Source organism: Chiloscyllium plagiosum, unplaced genomic scaffold (assembly GCF_037043375.1).
Source record: "Chiloscyllium plagiosum isolate Xiang-an unplaced genomic scaffold, Cpla_swu_hap1 HiC_scaffold_1, whole genome shotgun sequence".
In the NCBI taxonomy this organism is placed as follows: domain Eukaryota; kingdom Metazoa; phylum Chordata; class Chondrichthyes; order Orectolobiformes; family Hemiscylliidae; genus Chiloscyllium; species Chiloscyllium plagiosum.
In genome coordinates this window covers 29,338,712-29,364,390 of record NW_028270139.1, presented here as the reverse complement: position 1 = coordinate 29,364,390, position 25,679 = coordinate 29,338,712, and the positions used below count along the sequence as shown (strand labels likewise).

Here is a 25,679-nt window from a genome sequence, read left to right as displayed (position 1 = left end):
CCTTGGTGGAGTGGGAGGGGGAGTTGAAGTGTTGAGCCACAGGGTGGTTGGGTTGGTTGGTCCGGGTGTCCCAGAGGTGTTCTCTGAAACGCTCCTACTTGCGGAGCGTTGCAGAAAACACCTCTGGGACACCCGGACCAACCAACCCAACCACCCTGTGGCTCAACACTTCAACTCCCCCTCGCACTCCACCAAGGATATCCAGGTCTTTGGACTCCTCCATTGTCAGACCACAACAACACGACAGTTGGAGGACGAGCGCCTCATCTTCTGCCTAGGAACCCTCCAACCACATGGGATGAACTCGGATTTCACCAGTTTCCTCATTTCCCCTCCCCTCACCTTGTCTCAGTCAAATCCATCGAACTCAGCACCACCTTCCTAACCTGCAATCTTCTTCCTGACCTCTCCGCCCCCACCCCAATCTGACCTATCACCCTTACCTTGACTTCTTTCCACCTATCGCATTTCCGACGCCCTTCCCCCAAGTCCCTCCTCCCTACCTTTTATCTTAGCCTGCTGAACAAACTTTCCTCATTCCTGAAGAAGGGCTTATGCCCGAAACGTCGATTCTCCTGTTCCCTGGATGCTGCCTGACCTGCTGCGCTTTTCCAGCAACACATTTTCAGCTCACATTGAAAGTTGTTGAGTATCTATTTGTCCAATCTATTGTTTTTTCTCTTAAAGTTGTTTAACATCCTCTTTACACATCACAGGTATTTTTTCCTTCTACAGATTTTGATATACACCATACCCAAACCCAGATAATTTATTTCAGTAAGAGCAGTGGTTCCAATTGAGAATTCATTGTTTACTTCCTTGCAGTCTGAAAATCATCCACTACTCCTTGTTGACCATACCTCAGCAACTATCCATGCTGTTAAATTCCCTTTCATAAATTCATTTTTGTTCTCTTTGTTCCTGAAATTGCAATATGGGCCGATGCAAGTTGTGCCCCAAAACATTAAGATATTGGCTACTCAATCCTGAAATGTATCTTCCAATTGTCTGTAGCCCCAAAGCGATCAAAAAAACTTGAACATACTATTTTTTTCATCTATTTTAAAGCATATCACAAATATTTTTATTTCAGCTACTGATATTCAACAAATTAATCAATTTTGGTCTTATGTTGTGAACAAATCTAAACTCAATATCATTATTATTAACAATGTAATATTTTGAGGCTTCCTGCCATTAGCCTCATAGACAATTACTTTGATGCATTCTACCTGGCCTGTAAATTACACATACATCAATCCACATAAACTTGCACTGAAAAGATTTAGAACACATATCATCTTTTGGTAAGATTATACAGAAACAACTATTTTGGTGCAGTAACATCAATACACCATTCGGAGTAATTGGCACAAAATTCAAGGTTACAGATCCACACTCAGGAGCTGTTTTGAGTGCTAGACAGGGAGACTTTCACAGTGGAAATAAATGTTGAAAATTTAAGCAGATTTGGCACACAATTTTTTGTTAATTTATATGAACGATCAGAAAATTATGCACCTATATTTCTGATTGATTCCTAGCAGTAACAAATTAGAAGTAATTTGATATTCTCCTTGAACGTCAATGCAAAATGATTTCACTCAATGGGTATTTATTCCAATAAGGGATTCAAATCAAATTCCCAATAGCACTGAACAATGCTTAAACTATTACACCATCCAGACCACTTGAAGTTATTACAGAATAAAACTGTCCAGGAAAAGTACAATTTGTCACTGTCAGTTTTTGTTTCCTATTCACTTCACCTGAGACTGATAACAGCCAATTTCACAGCATTGGATGAAATGTAGAAGAAGCAATAGTTTAAAAACAAAACAAAATTACTTAATAGTAGAACTCATTAAATTATTTAAACACACTTGCAGGGAAAAAATAATTCAATCCAAGGTTCAATGAACATACACAATCAGGTTCCAAATTAAAGAATAATAAAACATGCATCATTTCTTCTTGGTTTCGGAGATTGTCCAGGAAAAGAAAATACAGTGAAATTGAACCTTATTTTCTCCATTCTGTATCATGGTAGTACATCCTGGAGCTCATTACCACAATTATGTTATGTTAAATAAGAAAAAAAAACTTTTTCCCTGTTGATTAAAATTGCACTTCAAGATGATCTTCATGTTGCAAACCTGCCCTCTGAACATCAGACCATTTTCATTACATATTGCAGACTAATAAACAAGATGTATCTACCTAATTACAACTTGATGTAGAACTGTTGTAAAGAAAGTAGGGGTAAATCCACATGTGGTTTTCATCATCCTTTTAATAATTACCAATTTATTATGCATAACAGGGACAGCCTATTCATTAAAATATGCATGCTCATGCCCCAAGTAAGTGTAATGAACTCGCACAATGAACTGAACCTTTCCTTCAGAAGTACATTAATGAGTCAGGCAGCCAGAGAATGCTGATTTTTACTGACTTGCACTGTTGTACAAGCACCAACAGAAGAAATGCAAACCTGTTTTCGAATAACTTTTTCAAAATAAAACATGGATCCTACATATTGGTATGTCTTTCTGAAATGCATAAGTTACTGATTTGAGAAAAAAGCTTCTATGCCAAATCTATGTGTTCCTGTAGTGCAACTTGTCTGAATTCTGTGTTGTCAGGCTATCTAACATGATGATCAAAAATTTCATTCTCTTAAATAATGAACCAAAATGTCTTTGCCTTTGATTCTCACCACTAAATTGATTCCTAAACACTAATCCCAGCCCTCTCGTGCTTCCTGCACCTCCTGTGCAGTGTAAGCTGTATGCCTCACTCTGTCTAAGCATCCTATGCTCTGTGTGTCCTTGTTTACTATGATCTGCTTGTACTGCACACGTGACCACAATAAATCAAATCAAATAAATCAAATCAAATCTAACCATTGAACCAGACTGTTCAAATCTTTGACATCCTACTTGACCTCGATTTCTGACCCCATATCCTCTCCATCACGAAGACTATCAAATTCTACATCTACTCCATCGTCTTGTTCTGCCCCACATGGAAACAACTCCTGCAATTAGTTCCAGACTTAACTGTCCTGATGCTCTCCTGGCTGGTGTTTCACTCTCCATACATCTGAGCCAATGCAAATCTCTAGCGCCTATACTGAACACACATAAACTCCTGTGCACCCTTTATTGGCCACATTGATCTACATAATCACTTAGCACACCAACAGCTCAGATTCACATTCACATAGTACAATGCTAAAGGCACTAAATAAATTAAAGGTGTTGATGTTCTTGTTTCAGTGAATAAGTTCACCATATGGAGTGTTTCTGAGTAGTCAGAGAAAACTGGAACATTTTAAAGGTTCATGTTCTTGATGTCTCCTCAGGGATCTTTCTACAGCATCCCCAGACTTTGGAAAGAGCAAGAAATAAATTGAGCAATGCTTCTTCCAATGCCATCCAGTGTTGGTTTTTGAGAAGTGTGGTTCAGGATATTGGCTGAAGACAGAAACAACCTCAGTTGTGGTGCCCACCACAGTCAATGATTAGGTTATAAACCAACGATGGTGAATCAGATAAAGTATAAGAGGTTTGGTGAGTTCATCTGTTTGAAGGGTAAATCAGTTAATGTGAACAAATAATACTTGTCCTGCGGTATTGTCAACATCGTCTGGCAGTGTCATCAACATCTCCCAGCCGCAAGTTTGTTTAACCTTCTCGTATAGTGCCCCATAAATTGAGCCCAGAGTTGTACCCCTCCCTCAATTTACCTGATTTTCAGTCCAAAATTTACAGAAAGCATGAACCAGGTTTCTGTGCTAATGAGTGGTTGTGACTTATTATAGATAGACAGACTATGACCATTGGTAAACAAATATTCAAATATAACATGACTAACTAAAATTATAATCCCTTATAAATGTCATCTTCCACACACACACATTATGGGCGGAGTTAGAAAAAAAATGGAATTTCAATTTAGTGATCTTTGCCTCCTGGTTCTGATGCCAAGATGATCTTTCTTTGGCTGGTCAGGCCCTTGTTCAGTTGTCTTTCTCTGAAAATTTCCACCAGCTTGTAAGAAATATAGAATGGCTGATTGACATAGAAACTGTCTCTGATTCATCAGTTCAAAAGTCATGGCTTAAAGTTATTGCTGCAGGAAAAGTAATTGGGTTTCTTCAGGTTTGACTGTACAGATCAGGAAGTTTCTACATTTCTTTTTCTTTCTCTCTCTCTCTCTGTAACTTGTTTCCAGCTCCAAGCTGCTCAGCCATCTGAGAATCAATCACAAAGTTGTTGGCAAGCAAAAGATCATTGTCATTGTTAACTAGTCCACAGGCAAGTCAACTTCTTGTCGCCATTAAGAGCTGCAGCAGTACATACTTTTGGCTCCAGGGTCATCTGCAATCTTAACATTAATTACCACTTGTTTAAACAGTTATTAACAATGCCTGCAATGGACAGCTGGTTACTTGCTCTCAAAAGTTCAACCATTCTTTAAAACACTGGTTTTTAAAACAATTCTTTAAAAACACAACACCAAAATGACATTGTCCTTAAAACATACGCCTTTTCCTGCACATTGAAACTTGGTTGAGACTTCAATTTTTTCCCCCTTATGTGGCTGATCAGGAATCTCTCCCACTCTTATGACCTGCCAATGTGAGTGTTGGCTGATACTCACCTTATTTGGCAATGTTACAAACACATATTCCATGGCCATCAATTTGGACTTGAACCTACAGTTTCCAGCAAAAAGGGGCCACCACCTCAGCATCACAATGTTTCCTATATTATCAAAGTTAAAAATCACACAACACCACGTTATCGTCAAACAGGTTTATTTGGAAGCATTAGCTTTCAGAGCGCTGCTCCTTCTTCAGGTCATTGTGGAGAATAAGATTTTATACTCCACAACCACCTGATGAAGGAGCAGCACTCCAAAACCTAGTACCTCCAAATAAACCTGTTGTACTATAACCTGGTGTTGTGTGATTTTTATCTTTGTACACCCCAGTCCAACAGCGGCATTTCCAAATCTATATTATCAAAGTAACGACAGAAACGATGAACAAATGGCAAGGACAAGAAACGACCGTCAGGCTTTCCCAAGCATTGAACAGTGGAATTCTCTGTTCTGTGCTTTAGAATCATCGGTCAGGCAAATGAAGAGGTGGATTTCAAAAAGATATAGATCTCCCAGAAACACTTTCCAAGTCCCGAAGGTACCTAAGTAACTCCAAGACGTGATTAATTTATTATAAATACAAATGGTAATGAACCATTACTTATGCTAATGGACACTAAGATAAATCAAAAGTGAAGAAACATGTATGATGAGAGAAAGAACAACCTACCCAAAAAATGAAACCAGATAAAGAAACAGAATTAGAAAGAAATCACCCTATAAAGTTGTCACTCCAAACATAAATTCTGATATTTTGCGATAGGTATCAGGTAATAATTGCATTGTGAGGAAATGTTACAACAGTCTACTGGTTAGAGCTGAATAGTTAGTTTCTAAAGAATAATTATTTCATTAATTATCATAAATGTGTAGATAATTAAGAATGCTGCAATTATTTATTGCACAACTAAAACATTAATTAAACTAAGTATTAGGCCTGATTAATATTAAGACAACCTTTGACACCATGCATCTGTTCACAGCTAGTCACATTTTCTCTCAATTCAATAAAACATTCATCACAAGTCTTATGTATAATGGGTAAATCATTGCCCCTAAATACTGAGATGGCAACTGGTCAAAAAGCACAGAGTTTGGGGACAGGGCTAAAATGTTGGAGATTTTTATCTTTAGCCCACCCTTCATATGAGTGAAGCTCCTTACTGACAGTACAATTGTAGTTTTGCTCTCTATTTAGTCAAAGAGTTGTAATTTAGAAAATCAGTGAGTTTAGATTTCATCACGTATCACGAAGATAAGCATAACCATTAAGCTTAACATGAATAGTATTCATTGTAAACAGAGTGGGATGTTAGAAACTTGGTGAAGATTGAGTTTTTTTGCTTCAGTGTTGAAAAAAGTCCCGTCCCCACAAATCTGACTCAGGAAGAAGTACCCCAAATGGTAAGACATTCAAAGTTGGGAAAAAGGGCACTAACTGAAGTTGGGCCCACCAGCTCTGTAGAAAACAAAATGCCTTTTCAGCCCCTCACCCATGTCCATGGCTCTTCAAACTCTTCATGCCACCTTAGTGTCAACTCATGAGCTCCCCTATATCGTCTCTGTGCCAATTAATACTAACTCATGCTAATCAATGACCCCACTCACCAGGTTTACCCATACATACAGCCGACATCTCATCGTGTATTCACCATGGGTAGACCTCAGAAGTCAAGTCAAGATGGAATAGAACAAACCTATTTTATCATTAAAGATTTTACTATTTTTACATAAAGACACCTCAATTGATAAAATCTCATTTAATACATTTAAATCCCATCATTCTGAATCCATTTTAAAATCAAACATTTCCTTTGATACTTAATCCCTTATAAAAGCAAACATTTGCATTCATCACCCCATAACAGACAGCTAATTTCATTTAACCTCTTTGACCGATTAATCAGTGAAATGACAGTCCTCTCCAGCCCCAATCCACTGTAATAACGGGCTGTGGAAGCAACAATAATCCTGTGATGACAACCCTCAGCCTTAGGCTGATAAACACATATTGAAGTTGGAAGCACTGATTTGTCCAACTGAAGGTGGTTGTTCATACTGTAAAATTAAAAGGCAGATTATTTGAAAAATTTGATACCTTGACCATTCCAAACACCTTATCCACTTTTTATAGACATTCATGCCTATCTTTAACAATCCAAAAAGGCTAGCTGACATCTCCACAAGAATACATAACCAAAGCAAGTAACTTTAGCTAATTTAGACCTATCCTCCAAATGTCTCAACCCAAAAATTATATTTCAGAACCAGGAGCGATCAGAATTGCTTTGAAGGGACTTGCACTTTTGAATGTACTACTGTCACTTTGGAGCACAATAAATGAAATACCTCCTGATTGCAGAGGTTACAATTCACTTTCCTAAACACGCGTGGTTCAATTTCAGCAGTAGGAATGCAAACTTCAAAGTGCCTCCTCATGTCCATAGGTGTCACGTTCTGTTGAGTGCAGCTGTGCTGTTGCTGGCTGAATGCTCAACAGGCTGTCCCTTTCCCTTCCTGAAATGGACGCTGTACTAGTCAGAAACATGCAGTTGATATCTCTGCAGGAATTTGCTGAAAAGATCCCCAGATTGTCAAACAGTGAAAAGAAAGAATTCAGGTTTTTGGATATGACACTGGAAGACTTAAAGGATAGAAGCCATTTATCTGTCAGTAGTCTGCAAGTGGCTAGTCTGGTCAGGATGCTAGTTAATGGAGTCTGGTCTTTAGATTTGACTGCAGCAGTGTTGTAAGTATTCAACAACCACATACAGAAAGCCAGCACCTTCCTGCTCACCACAAAAACCACCATATTATGCATTGCATCATAGCCTCGTTGCTGCCTTTCAGCAGTTTCTTGCATTTAGAATAGATTTCACCACAAACACAATAAAACAAAATCACCAACATCTTTTACTCTTTTGAAAGACATGGTGGCCCACAGCTACAGAAAGCAGAGCAGCCAGAAAACACAATAACCGCCTAAGCCTGTTGTAGAGATACTGCTCGAGGATGAAGCCTTTGCAATGCAATGCCATCAAGAACATTCAGAATTACAGTCTATTTCAGATGTATAGTCCTTCTCAAATCCCATCTCTCCCTCATGCTTTTACCTTGGCATGAGATGCCAGAAGCCAACCTGTATACTCTCAATGTAATGATTGTTTTCATTTAATTTTCGGTCTTCAGCTACTCAAGAAATATTACCTGGCCAGACAAATCCTCCTCAGAAGCAAGGGCAAGAGCTGAACCAGGTCTCTGAGAAATAAGCACAGTCACCTAATCTGAAAATTACAGTCACTAACTCAGATTCCCGAACTGTATTTTAGTTGGGATCTGCATGTCATAATTCATTGGACACAGGTGTGCTGTAGCCAGACTTGGAGAGTTGTTTGCCAGCCCCACAGAATGTGAGCAGGGAGGTGTGTTCTGGTGCAGGGCATTCTAAAGAGGATAAATTGACCAACTGGAAAAAGCTGATAAGAAACTCTCAGGGTACTGACAAGCTTGTCAGACAATCTCTTGCGATTGCCAAGGTGTACTGGTGAGGACTCTGCATAGAGCTCGGATCCTATTCCTTCCAGTTTTGAACTGGAAGACAACTAATTTCATGATAGAACTGATGGCTGCTATCACAATTTCCATTGCAGTACAGAGAGAAGAAAACAAATACCTTAAGAGCTGCAGAGGGAACTTGATGAAAACTTGTTGCCATTATGGCAGTAGATATAAGGTTATAGATATTTTATTATCATTCATTTTAGAGTTAGTGGCATGCAGGTTTGGTCTGCACACAAGAGGGGCATGAAGCATGAAGAGTTAAAATAAATGGTCAGACACATCATAGGTTTATGAAAGGCAGGACACGTTTATCTAGAATTCTTTGAGGACATTATGAGCACGATGGATAATGGGGAACTGGTGGAGGTGGAATATCTGGCTTTCCAGAAGGCATTTAACAAAATGCTGAACAAAAGGCTGCCGCATAAGATCAAGGTGTGCACAGTGTAACGTGTAATGGATTAGCATGACTAGGGGTTTGGTTAACCAACAGAAAGCAAATACTGGGGATATATGGGTGTTTTTCTGGTTGGACATCAGTGGCGAGTCTTGTGTCTCAGGGATCAGTGTTGGGACTGCAACTGGTTACAATTTACATAAATGATTTGAAGTTGAGGATGAAGTACGGTGTGTCAAAGTTTGCAGATGACAGTAAGATGAGTGGTAGAGCAAAGTATGAAGAGGTCACTGAAGTCTGCAGAGGGAGAGAGAAAGGTTAAGTGAATGGGTAAGAGGCTGGCAGATGAATCACAATGTTGGTAAATGTAAGGTCATCCATTTTAGTAGGAATAACAGCAAAATGGACTATTACTAAATGGTGAAAAATTGCAGCATGCTGCTCTGCAGAGGCACCTGGGTGCCTTTGTGCATGAATCACAAAAAAATGGTTTGTAGGTGCAGCAGGTAATTAAGAAGGCACACGAGAGAAACCTGAACATAGCAGAGCCATCTGAACTTAGTATTGATCTCAAAACAGACTCCATTTTCACTGGAAAGAGGGATCTTATCTCAGTGAGCCAGGTCCAATCATTTTTAGGGTGCAGATGTATTGTAAAAGGAGAATATGTTCTGTGCAATTAAGTAAACTGAACAGTCAGCCCTTTATACTTTGAAAATAGAAACAGCTGACTTGCATCTAAATATTGAAATAAATGTGCTTAGAATTTCAATTGATGTTTGTTGATTTGCATAAAAATGCTTTTATTATAGTATTATTACAGCTTGACAGCATCTATAATCTGTTAACGCAATTTGGGCCCCTAAATTCCATTTAATTGACTGTTTGATGTGGTTATTACAGGGTTAGCTGTCTTTGATGTGGAAGAATGAATAAAAATGTTTATTTTCATAAGGGATTAAATATTTGAGTGAATTTAAATATGATGCATGGGCTTTTATCAATGCTTCAATTTGCTATGTTCTTATGATATTGTTTAACTAAAGAGAAGAAAACTTTTATAATAGAATTTTTATCCAAACACCTACATTAATGACCTAGTTAGGATAATAACAGAACTAAAAAGACAAAGATGTAAAATCAGAACTGCAGTTGCAGTTGCTTTCTTGTTCTCATTTTAGCAGTTTTTAAATTCTGAAACAAGAACCCATTTCTTTTCATAAAATGTAATGACATGGAAATTAAAGCTACTTTTTCATATATTGAAAGCATCAATAAAATAAATAAGGTTTTATTGATTTTTTTAGATGTTGAAAACAGAAGGAGAATATTTAGTGCTTAAAAACTTATTATTTTCAGAGAAAACAACAAAACACTGGACGAGGTCATTCTTACTTGTTTGTGAGGTGGAAAATTAGAGCCACGATCCATTCTCCTGCAGTCAGTAATGATTTTCTTGCATGTTTCACTCTTGCCCTTGCTTCACAGACTTATACTGGACAATTTTATCTGTGCCACGAATTTCAGGTCAGATTTTCGCAGTCTCCTGCATTAATCGAAGATTGTTTTTAGGTGTTGTCAATGTTTTAGCTAATTGCAGCCCGATATTTAAATGTCCTTTTGCCTTACATAAAGGATTTTAAATTTGCAATAGTCTTTTAACATTTAATCAGCCTTTATACTAAAATATGAAGCAGGAATTATAATTAATGAATTCTTGGTTCATTATGTTTCTCCAATTACAAACAATGGAAAATAAGGCAGTTGTCAGTAAAGGTCAAGATGATCACTGCTGGTGGTTAAGCTATTTAATTCGCAGGGCTCCGTGTTGTATACCATTGGATGGCCTAAATCATAGACAGCTGCAAATTAACATGCAAATAGCAAAATATGCAATACTAATGGTTGGGCAGTAGCTGTGCATAATTATTGTGCCGTTACCAATAAAATATTCACAACAGAGGCAAAAAAAAGCTTTACAATGAAAACATTTAAGACTAGCCAGACCTCAACTGAACCATCTGAATGTATTAGAGTATTGGGGTTGGCATTTAATGCTGGTGAAATCGTCCATTCTTAGCTCATATCTAAGAGCTGTTTCAGCTAAGCAAAGAAATCCAACATAAGATGAGTTGCCAACTGACTGCCTTCTGACAGGTAGGAAAAAAAATCAAACAAATGTAATGTTACAATTATGCAGAGGATAATTTGAACTGAAAAAAGCAATTCTAAGCCCTAATGCAAGGCCAACAATGATTTCTTTTATGATTATTTGCATTCTGCAAATGGCAGAAAGAGGTTATGAACAGCTAAATTACACTTTGCCTGTGCAGCACATATATGGACATGCTCCAGAAGTACATGGAACTCTTTTCCCATTGTACACAGGATACTCATGTGAATGTTACAACAAAAAGCCTGTGTGAGAAATTGGAGTAAGTAATCTAGATGGTCTGATGACATCCAACTATTCTCATTATATATCCTTGAATTAGAGTCTAGGCCAATGAAAGTATTAGCTCAGCAAGGAACCTGTTTTAACAAATGAAATTAATTGTTAATTTTGCAAATGATTATAGCAAGTTATTACTTTTGTGGTCTCTTTTGTCAATCTCTCCTTTTTATTTGAATAAGATTAATATGTGTTTTAAGTATCCATTATTGATAATTTTCCATTTTAACTGACATATTTATATGTTGTAGGAAAACAATTTTTCTTCAAAGGATGTTTCTGAATGGGAGTTTTGTTTCCTCTTAGCAATTCCATACTTGCCAATGTACCTACTGGGCAAATGGCCATGGAACTGCAATGAGTTGGCTTGGAGAGTTTCAAAGACCATGGACAAAGGATTATCAGTTGGCTGGAGGGCCATGGGAAGCTGCTGTTTAGCATGGGAAAGATCTTTTGACCTTACCTTTCAATAGGTTCCTGAACCCATACTATGGTTCACAACCCATCAGAGCGGTTATCAACCCAAGCCATGGAGATACTGGCAAAACTCGATAATACCTGGGGTGGGCTAGGAGATTCCTGCCCCCACTGTGGAGCTGGCTTGGTCAGGGGCACAAGATGCAAGTTTACTACCTGTACTCTATCATGTAAAGAATTGTCAGCTCTGAAAATGGGGTCAGGAATTCTGGAAAGGGAGCCCATCCATTATTTTTAAACGGATCTGAAATCTTCTCAACTTGGCAAATGTGTGACTCTATTTTTGCATCTGATGCGGTAAGTGTCATTTAAGAGATATATATCAATTAGGAAAAATATATTGAGTGCCTGCTGGAATATTATAGGGTGGAAAGAAACTTTTGGGCAACTGTAAAATACTTCTGATTTTTAAAAAAAGTTGAATACATAAATGAAGAGTAATAAATGTAATTGTTCAACAGGATATGTTATTTTTAAAATATTATACATACAAAGATTTCCTCCATTTGTCCTTTATAATCAAATTGAAAATACCTGTAGAAAGAATCCATAATGAACACCAAGTAGAATCCAGCTGAATACAGAACTTTGCACTAGAGAAGGGAACAGCAAAAGAATGTCAATTTAGGACATTATTTAGGGGATCCTGGTTAAACGCTAACACATTTTCAGAGTATAAATTTAATATTAGGTTGACTCAGTGGCCTTTCAGTTAAACATATTTTTAGGTGAACAATAATTAATGGGCATTTTTTTTTAAATACAAGGGATTTTCTTTAGAATCCATGTGATATTTCATACTAAGCAATTAACCTGATGCAACATTGTTAAGAATTATATACATGATCAAATAGGGGTAACTTTGTCAATTGTTGTGTACACTACAAAGAAAATTCTGAAAACTCAATAACTCATCTTTTTACAATGTCAGAGACCTAAACATATTGTCAGTTCAAAAATATTTGTTTTGTGTATTGTCTCCTGTCAAGGCTATTTTGATTATGAATATTATGAAATTCACAGCATGGAATTGTGTAAGAAATCATCAATCATTTTAGACCTGAGCATGTGAATTTTGAATTTTATTCTCTACAGAAAAATAGCAGACTACTTTAGTTCAATGAACTAAAAATATATTTAAATAGATATATGATAGTATACAAAATATATACCTGCAAGAACTTCATTTTGTCAGCAGCTTGTATTCCAGACAATTATAACAACATTGCGATGTTTTGGGGTTTCTCGCTGTGTCACAATAAGGGGAAGCTTGTGGTAAATGACAAAAGTCCTACAGTTAACACTTGACTGTCATTAGTCAACCTTTTACACTAGTATTGGCTAAGACAATAGTGTAATAGGAATGCTACCAGACAAGGTAAGTATATCATTCCTCTATTTCGTGTGCCTGGCTTCCATGATGGATAAAGTTACCTTGCACCCAATGGTGGTGATGCAGATAACATGTAAACTTTGTACCGCTAGCTCTCCTCCATGTTTATGTCATGTGATCCAACATTAAATAAACTGCTGATGGGCTGTGTACTCAGCACAGAGTCTGGATTTGTACACAGTTAGGATCAACTGAAGCTAACTTGAACTTCCACAAGGTGAAGTACACTTTGACTGTTCTGGTTGTTAGAAATGGCTGGGAAAAGTGTTCTGCGAAAGAAGAAACTGGAGCAATAAGGGTAGCAGATCGCATAGTGTGGGCTCAAAGTTTCTCAGATATAGATCCAGAGCCTTTAGACACATATATTGGGTGCCTAATTGGAATATTATAGGGTGGAAATAAACTTTTGGGCAGCCATTATATTAATGCATTCACCTGTAAAATATTTCCAACTTAAAACAAAGTTAACAACATAATTGAAGTAGATTAATTGAGTGTAATTAAGTAAGTGAACATAATTGAAGCCTCCAGATATTTATTGTAAAGTCAGTGAACTCCATGGCTATCTGTTTCCAATGTCATAAGCTTGGTCTTCAGGACTTGGTTACAGCATCAAATAAAGCCACTTGTTAGCAATTCCCTTCTCAGAAGTGGACATATACTCCCAGCATACACTGACAGCTCTAGTTGCCTTTGAAAAGGTGGTACCGATCTCTCACTCTGCTGAATGCACCACACCCCAATTCATCATCTATCAACAAATTCAATCAAATGTATGTCAAACATACAGAGCTGATCTACCTGACTCTATTAGACTTACCACTTTTACCATTAGCTATTAAAATGAAGCTATATGGCTTTCCAGCATCTGGAGAGTCAACCATTAAATCCGGTTAGGTTTTCCCCTTGGAGGGTTCTCTATAATTAAGCACTCTGTGACTGATCCAAAGTCCTGGCCTCGGGGAAGGTGGCTGCTGAAAACTGCTCTCACCTCTGGACCCCAGTGCACCCTCCTCTCACAACTCCCAGCCTACAGTCTCTCTGTGTCTTGGTTCCTAATGCATCTGCAGACCTGTATCAACTTCTTCGTCGCAATTGAACCTCCACTCTGGGATGCCATCATGACTTAAATCTCTGATGTGTGCATCCCCAGCAGCAGAGGAAATATGCTAGCCTCTGATTGGTGGGAAGCCCTTGGTGGTTGAGGAATTTGATTCCATCAGGCCTCTCCCTGAGAAACGACAGGGATTTCCCCGCTCTGTCAGTGCATTAGTCCAACCTCAATCGGACAGTCTTGGCCAATATATCAGTGTTGTCAAGGAAAGTCACACAAAGGTCATCAAATCTCTGCTTGTCGCCTTGCAATCCAGCTAGGCTCATCTCAGCTTAAACTGCTGCCATCACTGATGGGACTCTAAGTGCTGAAATGGATCATCTGTTCAGATTTCATAGGTATCAACCGAGCTGTGTTCTATGAGAGGGTTGGTTGAGGTGCCACCTGACTGATTGGCGGTGGTTCCAAAGTGAGAACAAAATCCATACCATCCTCTCTACCAGCATGCAGCATTCCTGGTCCTACCACTGACAGTCCACCAGTGTTCCTGCTGCCAGCCATACAAAAGTGCTTCAGCTGAAACTGTTCTGAGGTCCCCTGTCAAGACTTCTGAAGTCTTCCTCCAACCCTTTCCCCCAGTTAGGCTGCAGCCACAGGCATAGCACTATGTAGGAGTGCACAGGTCAGAGTGGCAATGATGGCAGTGGTAGAGTGTGTCAGTGGTGGTAGGTCAGTAGGTTGGCAAGTGAGTTGGTTGTTAGGCAGATATTGTTGTTGGAGAGTAGGATGGTACAGTGGCAGAGGTGACAAATGGGTTGGGAGTCAAGGCCAGAGTCATTGAGGGAGGAAGTGGTTAGTGAGAGTGATTGGAGGTGTGGTTACATAGTTAGTCAGTGGAATTTTTTAGTCTAACCAAGTAAATATGCCAAAAATTGTCCAGTGCTTCTGATTCTAACTCAGAATTTCGGAGGGTCTAGAGAAGCAGAGGCATTGCCAGTTGGAATCATTGGGAATCCCCACAGAGGTCAAGACATGTATGAAGCCCCAATATGCATCTTGGTTTGCAAGTCTAGTCTCCAAACATCTGGGGACTGGAAGCCCAGGACAATGCATGCTTCCACAAGTAATCTATGCCAGAGAGAGAAGCTTGCTCTTTGGAACCATACTGGGAATTGGGAGGGATGGTGGGCAGAGGGAGAAGAACTGAAGCCAGTATATGGCAGAAGATAACAAAAAGGAGATATATGTATTAAGAAATTATGCTGATCAAGGAGAATTAAGAGAAACTTAAAGAGTTAGGGGACAAATACAGTTAGAGAAGTACAAAATAATTACTAGACATAAAATAACGGCTAGGTAAGTAATGGAGGGTGGAGGTACTGTACAAATTACAGAAAACTTAGTAGCAGTAGGGGAGAAAAAGAAAGGACATGACTAACATTAAAAAATGAAAAGTAATTTGTAAAGCTTGAGATAAAGGATTACAAGAGATCTATAATGTTAATGGGATATTCTGCAGTCACTAAGGCATGAAAAAGGCTGGTGAGCAATGTTTATGAAATGAATAAATAAGATTGACTAATAATATTGGAGATGGAGCTGCATCTAAACAAGTTTGCAAATAAAAAAACAGGATAAAGAAAAACTTTTACATAGTGCACTGGCCAACCAAAGAAGAACCATAGCTGGATATAGTCACGGGAAATGAATCCCAGCAGCTACAAGAAGCAAGTACAGGGAACATCTAAGCAATGGTGACATAACAGTTGGATTTAAAATTATGAGTGATCAAGGCCTAGGTAAGGTAAAGAGTAATAGAATTTATTGCAAATAAAGCTCATTTTCACAGGAAGAAAATGGAATAATAAAGTTCAGGAAGAATATAGTCCCCTAAAAAACAGACAGCAAGCTAGCCAATAATAATACAACATGGATAATTAAATACTTAATGATAAAAGTGAACACACATCTTAAATGCACAAACAAAGGCAAGATTGGCAAAAGGAACTGCAAAGACACTGCAAACGAAAATGACAAATAGGTTTGAAAGGAATTCAAAAGATAATTAAGAAAGTAAAGAGGAACTTCAAATATTAAGCCATAAGATGATACAAAGAAACCTGCAGCATTCTATACATGCATGACTAACAAAAGAATGTCAGGTAGGGAATGGGGGTCTCAGGGATGTGAAAGATGAACTTGCAAGTAATGACTGCAAAATAGCTGAAATACTTAATAGTTGGTTGTCTTTTCTCAGTATTTTCAGGGATATCATTTAGCTTGGCACTAAAACAAATGTTCAAAAATTTTTGAACTATTTTTACAGCCCATGGTGAGAGTGCACCTAAATCAAGTCCCACTATTCCCAGAGTCAAACTAAATGTCAACATGGTTTTAAAAGTATGCTCAGCACCCCAATTTATCTGACTTTCAGACCAAGGTTGATATAAAGCTTGGACCAGGTTTCTATACTACACAAAATTTGTTCTTTATACCAAAGTGATTAGATTATAGCTACAGGTACACTGATAACTTACACTACTAACACTAATCCCCTTTATATAAACACCACTTAGACATATAGATACAGAGAAACAAATAGGGAAAATAGATTATTGGCAAACGTAGAAAAACTGAAATGACAGTTGAATGATCTTTGCTTCCTGGTTCCAATGTTGAGATGATCCTTCTTTGGCTGGCCACACCCCTTGTTGTCCAGATATCTTTCTCTGGATAATTCCATGAGTTTGTAAGAAGTAGAGTTCGCTGAGAAAATGACTCTGATTTTTCAGTTCAAGAGTCACAGCTTACAGCACCTGCTGTAGGGAAAAAAAACTGGTTTTCTTCAGGTTTTAAACTGAGTATGTAACGCTTGGCTTCTGGGCTGGGAGCAGACGTATACAATTCTCTTCCTCTCTCATTCTCTGTGTGATTTGTTTCCAGCTCCAAGCTGCTCAGCTACCCAAGAACCAGGAGAAAGTGAGGTCTGCAGATACTGGAGATCAGAGTTGAGAGGGTGTTGCTGGAAAAGCACAGCAGGTCAGGCAGCATCCGAGGAGCAGGAGAATCAATGTTTCTGGCCGGAGCCCTTCAGCAGGAATTCTCCTACTCCTCGGATGCTGCCTGACCTGCTGTGCTTTTCCAGCAACACACTCTCCACCCAAGAGCCAATCACAATGTTCTCAGCAAACAAAATTTCTCTGTCACTGATAACTATCACTAACCCACAGATTAAACAGCTTCTTGTTGCACAAGAGTTACGACAGTACACGCTTTCGGCTCTATATTATCTGCAATCTGAATTACTGCCTGTTTAAACAGTTATTTACATTGTCTGCCATGAGTAGCAGGTTAATTGCTTGTAAAACTATACAAACACTGTTTTTAATACACTTCTTTTGCATCTTAATGCCCAGTTTTTAGAAACACAAAAATAAAAACAAATGGTCCTGACAATATCAGCAAGTAAACTTTTAATGGAGAGAAAATTAATAAATGAATCAAATTTGGAGTGGATGGACCCGAGTCAAAAAAGATTGCAATCATAAATATTCAGATAAATTAGAGATGAATAAGACCATTTGATAGAAGCAGAATTAGGCCATTCAGCCCACTGAGGCTGCTACATCATTCAATCATGGCTGATATGTTTCTTAAGCCCATTCTTCTGTCTTCTCCCTGTAACCTTTGATCCTCTTTCTAATCAAGAACCTATCTATTTTTGTCTTTAATTCACTCAATGACTTGGCCTCCAGAGTCTTTTGTGGCAATGAGTTCCACTGATTAACCACCTTTAGTTTCATACGAGCAGCTATTGATTCTCCCTGGCTGACCTGTACCCATTTCTTTATCTGCTTTCTCTCTCTCTCTGGAGTCCATCTTCATTTACCATTTACCCTTACCCCATCTTCAGCATTTATACCACCAACCTTTTCCGAGCTACAATTAGTTCTAAAGAAGTGTCACGGGACCTGAAACATTAACTCTGCTTTCTCTTCACCATTGCTGCTAGACCTGCTGAGATTCTCCAGCACTTTCTGTCTCTATCTCCACCACACTTCCAGGCAGTTCATTCCATATCCTAACTATTCACTGAGTTAAACAACAAGGCTTTTCCTCACTTCAGCCTTACTTCTTTTACAAATCACTTTAAATCTATGCTCTCTCGTTCATTTTACAAGTTGAAACTGTTTCTCCCCATCTACTCTATCCAGTCTATGCATTTTATTTTGTGGAGTGAGGGACAGATTGCATAATGGACGGTGAGCTGGTTACCAACAGCAGAGGTTAAAGGTAGCTAATCAACTGGATGAAAAAGTGAGATTTGGATGTTCCCAAGATTGGTGCTGGGACCGCCGTTACTCATTTTGTAACTTAATATTTGAGAATTGGAAGTACAACTTCAAAATATACAATTGTCACTAAATTACGTATCGTATACACGCAAGTAATAGTTGATCTCACGTAAAAGTCAGCCCTAGTTCTTCACAGATCGCAGATCAACATTTATGAGTCAGTGTGCCGGCTGTCATGTCCCGCTCCAGCTTTCCAGTCTGCCGGTTGTTCCACTCTGCTCCTGATCTTCCAGTATGCTAGCTGTTCTATTCCGCTCCAAGTTTTCAGAATTACCGTAATTCTTTTTTCTCTTTATTCATTTACAAATCAATTGGGCTTCTGCTAATGATACAGTGTGAATTTTGACAGGCACGAATTTCAGCCCCTCAAAATTAGTATCCATGTAATAGTCAACCTCATAAATTTAACCTTAAAAAGTAGTCAAACAAATTTGACTATTACCCGAGTATATGCAGTAGTATAGTTAACATAAGGAAGACTGAAAGAATAGGAGAGGACATAAAATAATTTTGCAACATGAGCAAAAGCATTTTGGTGTGAAAACTAATCAGTCTAGCTGCTGCTTGCCTAACATGAGCCCAAAACAGTGCAGGGACGCAAAGAGATCAAATAGTGCCGTTAGAAATAATTAAAAATAGTAAAGTCAGGGAATAAGGGACTAAAAAGGGGTTATAAAGCACTACGGTTGATTTTCAGAGTGAGAGAATTGAAATCAAATAAGTTATGTTAAAGCTGTGTTAAACTTTGGATATGTGCATGGGGCACATTTTTTGATTCCACATGATGAAAAGGATATACAGCGACAGACAAAAAATAGTCTCAAGGGTAATAGCAGATCAGCACATACTGATCAAGAAAGACTGAAGAGGATGAGGTTCTTTTTACTAGAAAAGAGGGGGCAGGGAGTCACTGTTAGAAAGATTTAAGACAATGAAAGATCCATCGAGTTGATATATATTAACAAAATCCTTATTACTGCGAGAATTGGTAACTAGAAGGCATCAGCATATTACAGTCACTAACAAAACAAAAGTGGATTCATGAAAAAAGAATCATTTCATTACCCAAAGAATGGTAAGAATATGGAATCCATGACTGCAAGTGCTGTTCACTTTGACTATTCCTTAAGAGAAGGCGAGTAAACAGAGTCGGAAAGATGGATAAGGAGAATGTAATGATGGGGCGAAATCAAAGAGGGTAGAAACAGGCTTATTTGGAACGTAAATGCTGACATAGCTCAGGTGCAGAATGCCTACAGCTGTATTATAAACTCAGTGAAGCTCAATTAACTCAATTAATTTTGATTCACTCACATTGTCCTCCAAAACTCTCAGTTCAGTAATTGTCTTCTTGGATTGGAAACCAGGCAGCATCAGTTGACAGTTTAAGAAAGGAAAGGTAGATAGACCAGGGAAAATAGCTGTCACTCGTGGTTCAATTATTAACATTCTAGTCTCTGTGTCAGAGTGCTGCAGGTTCAAGTTCCATTCCAAGATTTGAGCTCTGTGTAAACACATATCCAAGCTGACAGTCCAGCGAAATACCGAGGGACTGCTGCACTGATGGAAATTCTATCTTTTAAATGAAATGTTAAGAAAAGGCCCCATCTACTCTTTCAGATAAACGGAAAAGATCCATGGCACTATTTAAAAAAAAACAGCCCGCAAGTTATTTAATGGCCGGTATTTACCCCTCAATGAATTTCACATAACAGATTATTTGGCGATTACCACAATGCTGAGAGACATTTGTGGGCCTTTATACAAATTGACTGACACTCTGCTGACGTTATAACAGTGAATAATGTTGTGTATTTTATGAATTTGTTGTGTATTTTATTCATTTGATTTTCCTAATAGCAATTAGAGATGACACTAGTTTTGAAGTGTGTAACTGGTTATTTATAGTGACTTGAAATATCTCTGCATTCACAACATGTCTGCATATGTGCTTTTTCCAGCTCCAGCTTCTAGGTTTTTTTTTATTGAGTGTCTGTTTTAATACAGCTCTGGGTTGACAACCAGGCTTAACCAATCAAGTACAGTAAGCAGAGTTTAATTATCACAGTGACATAACTGAACACAGAACAATTGAAAACTATGGTTGCACTTCAAAAGTACATCACAGGCTATTAAGTGTTTTAGCATACCCTGCTGTCATTAGAAAAAAAACATTCTTTGAATGCAAGCATTTCTGTTTTAAATGAGCAAGTAATTGGCCTATTAGTGTGCCAGCTGTTATGGAGAAGTTACTTAAATCTCTCATTAGGCACAATGGGCTGAATCTTATAAGGCCCTGAGCAATATGGGCAATGGTTAGATTTGTGGCAGAATCAGACAAGAGGAGGCCCATCTCGATACAAAGAGCATTTTTATGTTTTTGAGACGCGGTGCAGCAAGTTACCAGATATAAAGGATTGTTACTTGTTAAACGCCTTGTTGGCGGCTGAACACACATCATTCATATTCACCTTTCTATCTGACCAAAAGCACCAAATGAACTAGACATCAAGAAAACTTGCCACGGAAGTCAGAGCAGGTACTTAGGAGATTCAGCCTGTTACTTTCTCTGAAGCAACTCCATGTTGAACTTGATCCACGTGCCCCTCATTCATGGACACTGGCATTTGCCAACCCCTCATAACTGTCATTGTACTTCTCTGATATACTGGCAGGGTGCCCTAAAAGCACAGATTTGCAATGTAGGGTGCACTATCAACTAGCAATGAAAGGCAGCAGCAGGGACAGTGTGCGTGCACAGATTAGCATCCAGCTCCTCAGCTGGAGTACGCTGCATCTCAGGGCAGCTTGTGTGGTCTCTTAGCACTCACTTTCATCATGCCTACCTACATGCTTGTATTATCCATGCCTTGCCACGCCGGTTAGTGCAGTCCTGGTGAAGGGCTTTTGCCCAAAACGTCAATTCTCCTGCTCTCGGATGCTGCCTGACCTGCTGTGCTTCTCCAGCATCTGCAGTCCTCATTTTCTCATAGAACCAGGTAGCTTGTCATGCAGCCCAACAGTCCTGAGATAAGTACATTTTGCAGTGTGCTATATCAATCTCACATCTGCTCCAACAGACTAGCAGCCTGCAGGGAGTGTGTGCAGCAAGCAGGGAGCCAAGTCTCAGTTTCAGAGGAGCAGTCTCACTGAAGTCCATGCTGACACTCATCAGTCAGGGGAGTTCAGGCAGTACACCAAAGGCAGCTTCTGATACATGTCCAAGGGATTGGCCGCAGTGCAGAGTCCCATTAGGGTATTCTTGTCAGTACTCATGTTTCTGTCGTCTGGGAGTCTGGTCAATTTTGAGGCTCCATAGCAGCCAGTCTGGAAGCTCGGGTGAACACGGTCAGGAAAATGTATAGTCAGCAGTTAGAGGTTTGGACACTTCCTTGTCTGGGGCAGTCTAGTTGGATTGTACAAGTGGGTGGGCCATGGTCAGCCCTTCAGCAGAAATGAAAGGGAAAGCTGTGGGGGGAGGGGGCAACAGAATTTGCAAGGGGAGTGGTTCATGTAAGGCATGGATAGGAATGGGGGTCAAACATAGAGGAGGGGGGAGAATTCATCTAAGGTCAGGAGTTCCTGGCTTCAGGGGGTGGAGATTAAGCAAATAGATGATCACACTTGCAATGGTCATATCATGTGGCAGGACAGGGGCTGAATGGAAAAGGTGGGCAGGTGAAGGCCCATGCAGGTAGCCAGAATTGATCCTGCAGAGCCTGTTGGGTTTATGGCAATTGATACCAGGAAAAGGGGTGGTCTCACCAAAACCTAGACTCTGAGGCTGCAAGCTACTGGCTGAGGAGCATTCGCTTTCACCATCCATCAGGCAGCAAATCTCACGTGTGAAATGAGAAAGAAAATAACTGTGATCATACCTTAACTCAACCTGTGAGAGCGCGCTGCAGGACCCGCCATGATTAGCCTAATAAAAGGAAAGAACATTATATACAGATCCTTGCACTGGACAGGACACAGTGTGGGGTCCTTAATTCATGGCCATCTAAATGTATTCCCTCCTGTTTGCTGCACCTCTCCCTTCCCCAGACAATAAGAAACTCATTGACACCAACACCTTCTGATGCAGAGGCTACGAAAGAATTGGGATGTTCAAAGGAGTCACCAACTCCTATTGCTTTCTGTCTCTTGCTTCTAGATGCTGCAGAAAGCTATCACCACAGAGCTCTGTCTCTGGGACATCACGTAAGTGGCCATGAGCTATGTTTCACGCGGTAACAACACCACTGGCGGCTTCAAAGACAGACAAACAACCACTGAAGTCAGTGACATTTATCAAAAAGGTGCGAAAGCATTGCATTGTCATTCATGCTACTGGATTCCCTCAATAAGTTTTCTTTTTCTTCTCCTTTCTACGCTGTTTCAGTATACTCCCTCACTCTGCAGCAGAGGAGAGAGGGACAATGGACTCCGTTGGCCCTGAAAGTTTGGTCTAGCCATTGTGGGGGGTGCTTGTATCTGGGCAGCCCTGAGATGCTGAGGGTCTTCTTGCCTGTTGTAAGTTGACCCTCCTGGGCATGGGCTCCAAAGGCCGAGAGGGAGCAGGCAGGCTGGAGGTGGAGTGTCTGGCCACCTATTGGAGTGTCTTGAGTGGAGATGTCTGAGGGTGCTATGTGATTGCTCCTTCAGCTGCTGTTTCCTCTCACTGCCCTGACTCCTGATAAGCAAGGGGCACCTGACATGTGCACCAGGTTTCTTTGCCCCTCTCTGTCACCACGCCTTCAATTCTGAGGACCAGTGGCAGTGCAGAATACCGGAGGGGATCGGGACCTCTTTCTCCATGACAACAGACAACTGTCCTTACAGGCAGGCAAATTTCTGCATGACCTACTGCACCGAAGCAGTTCCTGGTCAATAAAGACCATTGCCTCCAACAAAGCTATCTGCCTCCCAGTGCATGTGGATGAATTGGTGCACAGGGCCCTGTCCTGTCTGGGCCTGAGCGGGTACCTGGTCTCCGGCAGTCCTGTGAGCACCAGCTGCCTGGGCTGCTTCTTCCTCAACCAACTGCAGAGCTGACACAGTGATCAGCAGACTGTGCTCCTGCACTCGTAGCCTCACATTCCCACTGAGGTACCGGTATTTCAGCTGGGGGCATGTATGGGAGGTAGCCTTGCTGATGCTTTCTCTAAAGCCTTGACAGTATTATCCTCAGAGAATGAGAATGTAACTTTTGAGGAGCTGGCCATTCCACCATGGAGATGGTGGACGTGCTGACAGAATCCACAGGACACCAGAGAGAGAAGGCATCATGGCCAGAAGTTAGAAGTAGTGTGAAGTGAGCGGTCTCACGCAACCCTCCACCAGTATGAGCTCTTTCAGCCCTTTTGATGAAGGAGCAGTGGTCTGAAAGCTAGTGCTTCCAAATAAACCTGTCAGACTGTAACCTGGTGATGTGTGATTTTTAACTTTGTACACCCCAGTCCAACACCAGCATCTTCAAATCAGCCCTCTCCTGTAATGAGAGAAAGGAAGGGACTCTGGGTTTGAAGTGGGTGACACAGTCCTGATGCAGGTGAACAAAGGGAGAGGTGTGTCTTTGTGTGTGTGTGTGTGTGTGTGTGTGTGTGTGTGTGTGTGTGTGTGTGTGTGTGTGTGTGTGTGTGTGTGTGTGTGTGTGTGTGCGCGCGCGCGCGCGTAATGAGAGACAGACACAAAAGGCAGACAAGATTAGAGTGGTGCTGGAAAAGAACAGCAGGTCAGGCAGCATCCAAGGACTGGGAAGAATCGCCGTTTGCCTAAAACATCTATTTTCCTGCTCCTCGGATGCTGCCTGACCTGCTGTGCTTTTCCAGCACCACTCTAATCTTGACTCTGATCTCCAGCATCTGCCATTCTCACGTTCGCCTACAAAAGGTAGACAGAAGAGTGTAACTCTAAGCCCTGGCACAGCAATGAAGGTCACTGACCTTCATAATGCCTGCTGGCCGGTGTTCTGGACTGTAGAGATGACATTGATCAAGGAGGTATTCTTCAGCCAGCTGCTAGTATCTGGTGGTGTGGCACTCTGCTGCACCACCCCCTCGACCAGAACCCCCAGGTTGCTGTCAGAGAATCATATGGCATCTATCCCTTCTTGGACAAGTTCAGAGACTGTCCATGAATAATCAGGGTAAGTTCGGAATGCCTGTGCTTATTTTGGGTGCATAGCAACCTTTTTAAAGATGGTGCTAGCACAAGGGATGCCAATTGTTGGTGAATGTGTCTCGAGTGGTGAGGTATGCTGGGAATGGCATGTGCTAAGATAATGCTGGTCTTGGATCTAATTAGTCTTAGGGCAGGCAAGGTAGTTAATGTGGCAAACTTGATAAGGTACAGTGAGAAAACTCACTGGGTCTCGCAATGGAAATTTCTCCAAAAAATTCAAACTTAGTCAAAGATTCAGCCCAAAGCGACAGAATACTTGGACGAATAAGATATGACCAAAGGCAGATGTCAGACACTTGTAAAAGGTATGTAATGTATCCTGAATGCAGTTATACATTTTGTGGTAGTAGGTAGCATGATAGAAACTGAGCTATTAATGGATGTTATTAATGTGGATTTTAATAAGGCATTTCATAAATTTACATGTAAAAGACTACTAAAAACAGAAAATACATGAAATTAGAGGAAATCTATTTACGTGGGTAGCGAATCAGTTAAGAAGTAGGAGAGAAGTGAAAATAATAAGCTCCATTTGGCAGAATGTGACTGGTAGTGTCAAATGGTCCTGGGACTCAACATTTCATTTTGTTTATAAATGATTTAGATGAAAGAATTGAGAGCAGTATATTGAGATTTGTTGATGGACCAAGTTAATGGACACAGTACATAGAGTAAATGGAAGAAGAAAGACAGAAAGTGGCATTGATAGATTAAGTAAGTAGACAAAAGTGGCAGGTGGAGTTCAGAGTAGAAAATTATGAGGTCATTCACTTTGGACATAAGCATGATAGATCGGGGTATTTTCTAAAGGGTGAGAAGCTAAGAACTGAGCAGGAACAGAGAGGATTTTGGAGTCCAAGCACAGAAATCACAAAAATCTAACAGACATGTACAACATGTAATTAACAAAACTAATGGAATGTTGACCTTTATTTCAAAAGGGCTGGAATATAAAGTAGTGGAGGTTATGCTACTGCTTTATAAAGCTCTGCTTGGACATGATTTAGAGTACTATTAACAGTTCTGCCCTTCAAAAAGGACAGTTTGCATTTGGAATTAGTCCAATGCAGATTCACAAGAATTATATGGGTGCTAAATGGGAGAGGAAATTATTAAGTCAGGTTGCAAACACAAGGCTTGTATTCTATTTAGTA

The 25,679-nt window shown here is 39.9% G+C and overlaps 1 protein-coding gene across 10 annotated transcripts in view; it reads right to left on the bottom strand.

Annotated features, from left to right (window-relative positions):
- LOC122553234 (N-heparan sulfate sulfotransferase 4-like) overlaps positions 1-25,679 on the bottom strand; it is an 889,310-nt gene that overhangs the window by 422,410 nt on the left and 441,221 nt on the right. For 2 of the 10 annotated variants that reach the window (XM_087985585.1, XM_087985736.1), the window contains 2 exons: positions 12,093-12,151; positions 10,025-10,175 (listed from right to left, as the gene is read on the bottom strand). The exons of 4 other annotated variants lie outside the window; for them this stretch is intronic. The gene's annotated coding sequence lies outside the window, so the exon portion shown is untranslated. Of the gene's footprint in view, positions 1-10,024; positions 10,176-12,092; positions 12,152-12,730; positions 16,825-19,674; positions 19,773-25,679 lie in introns of those variants that run through there. 4 more of the 10 variants (XM_087985671.1, XM_043696866.2, XM_087985655.1 and 1 more) reach the window with 4 other exon arrangements.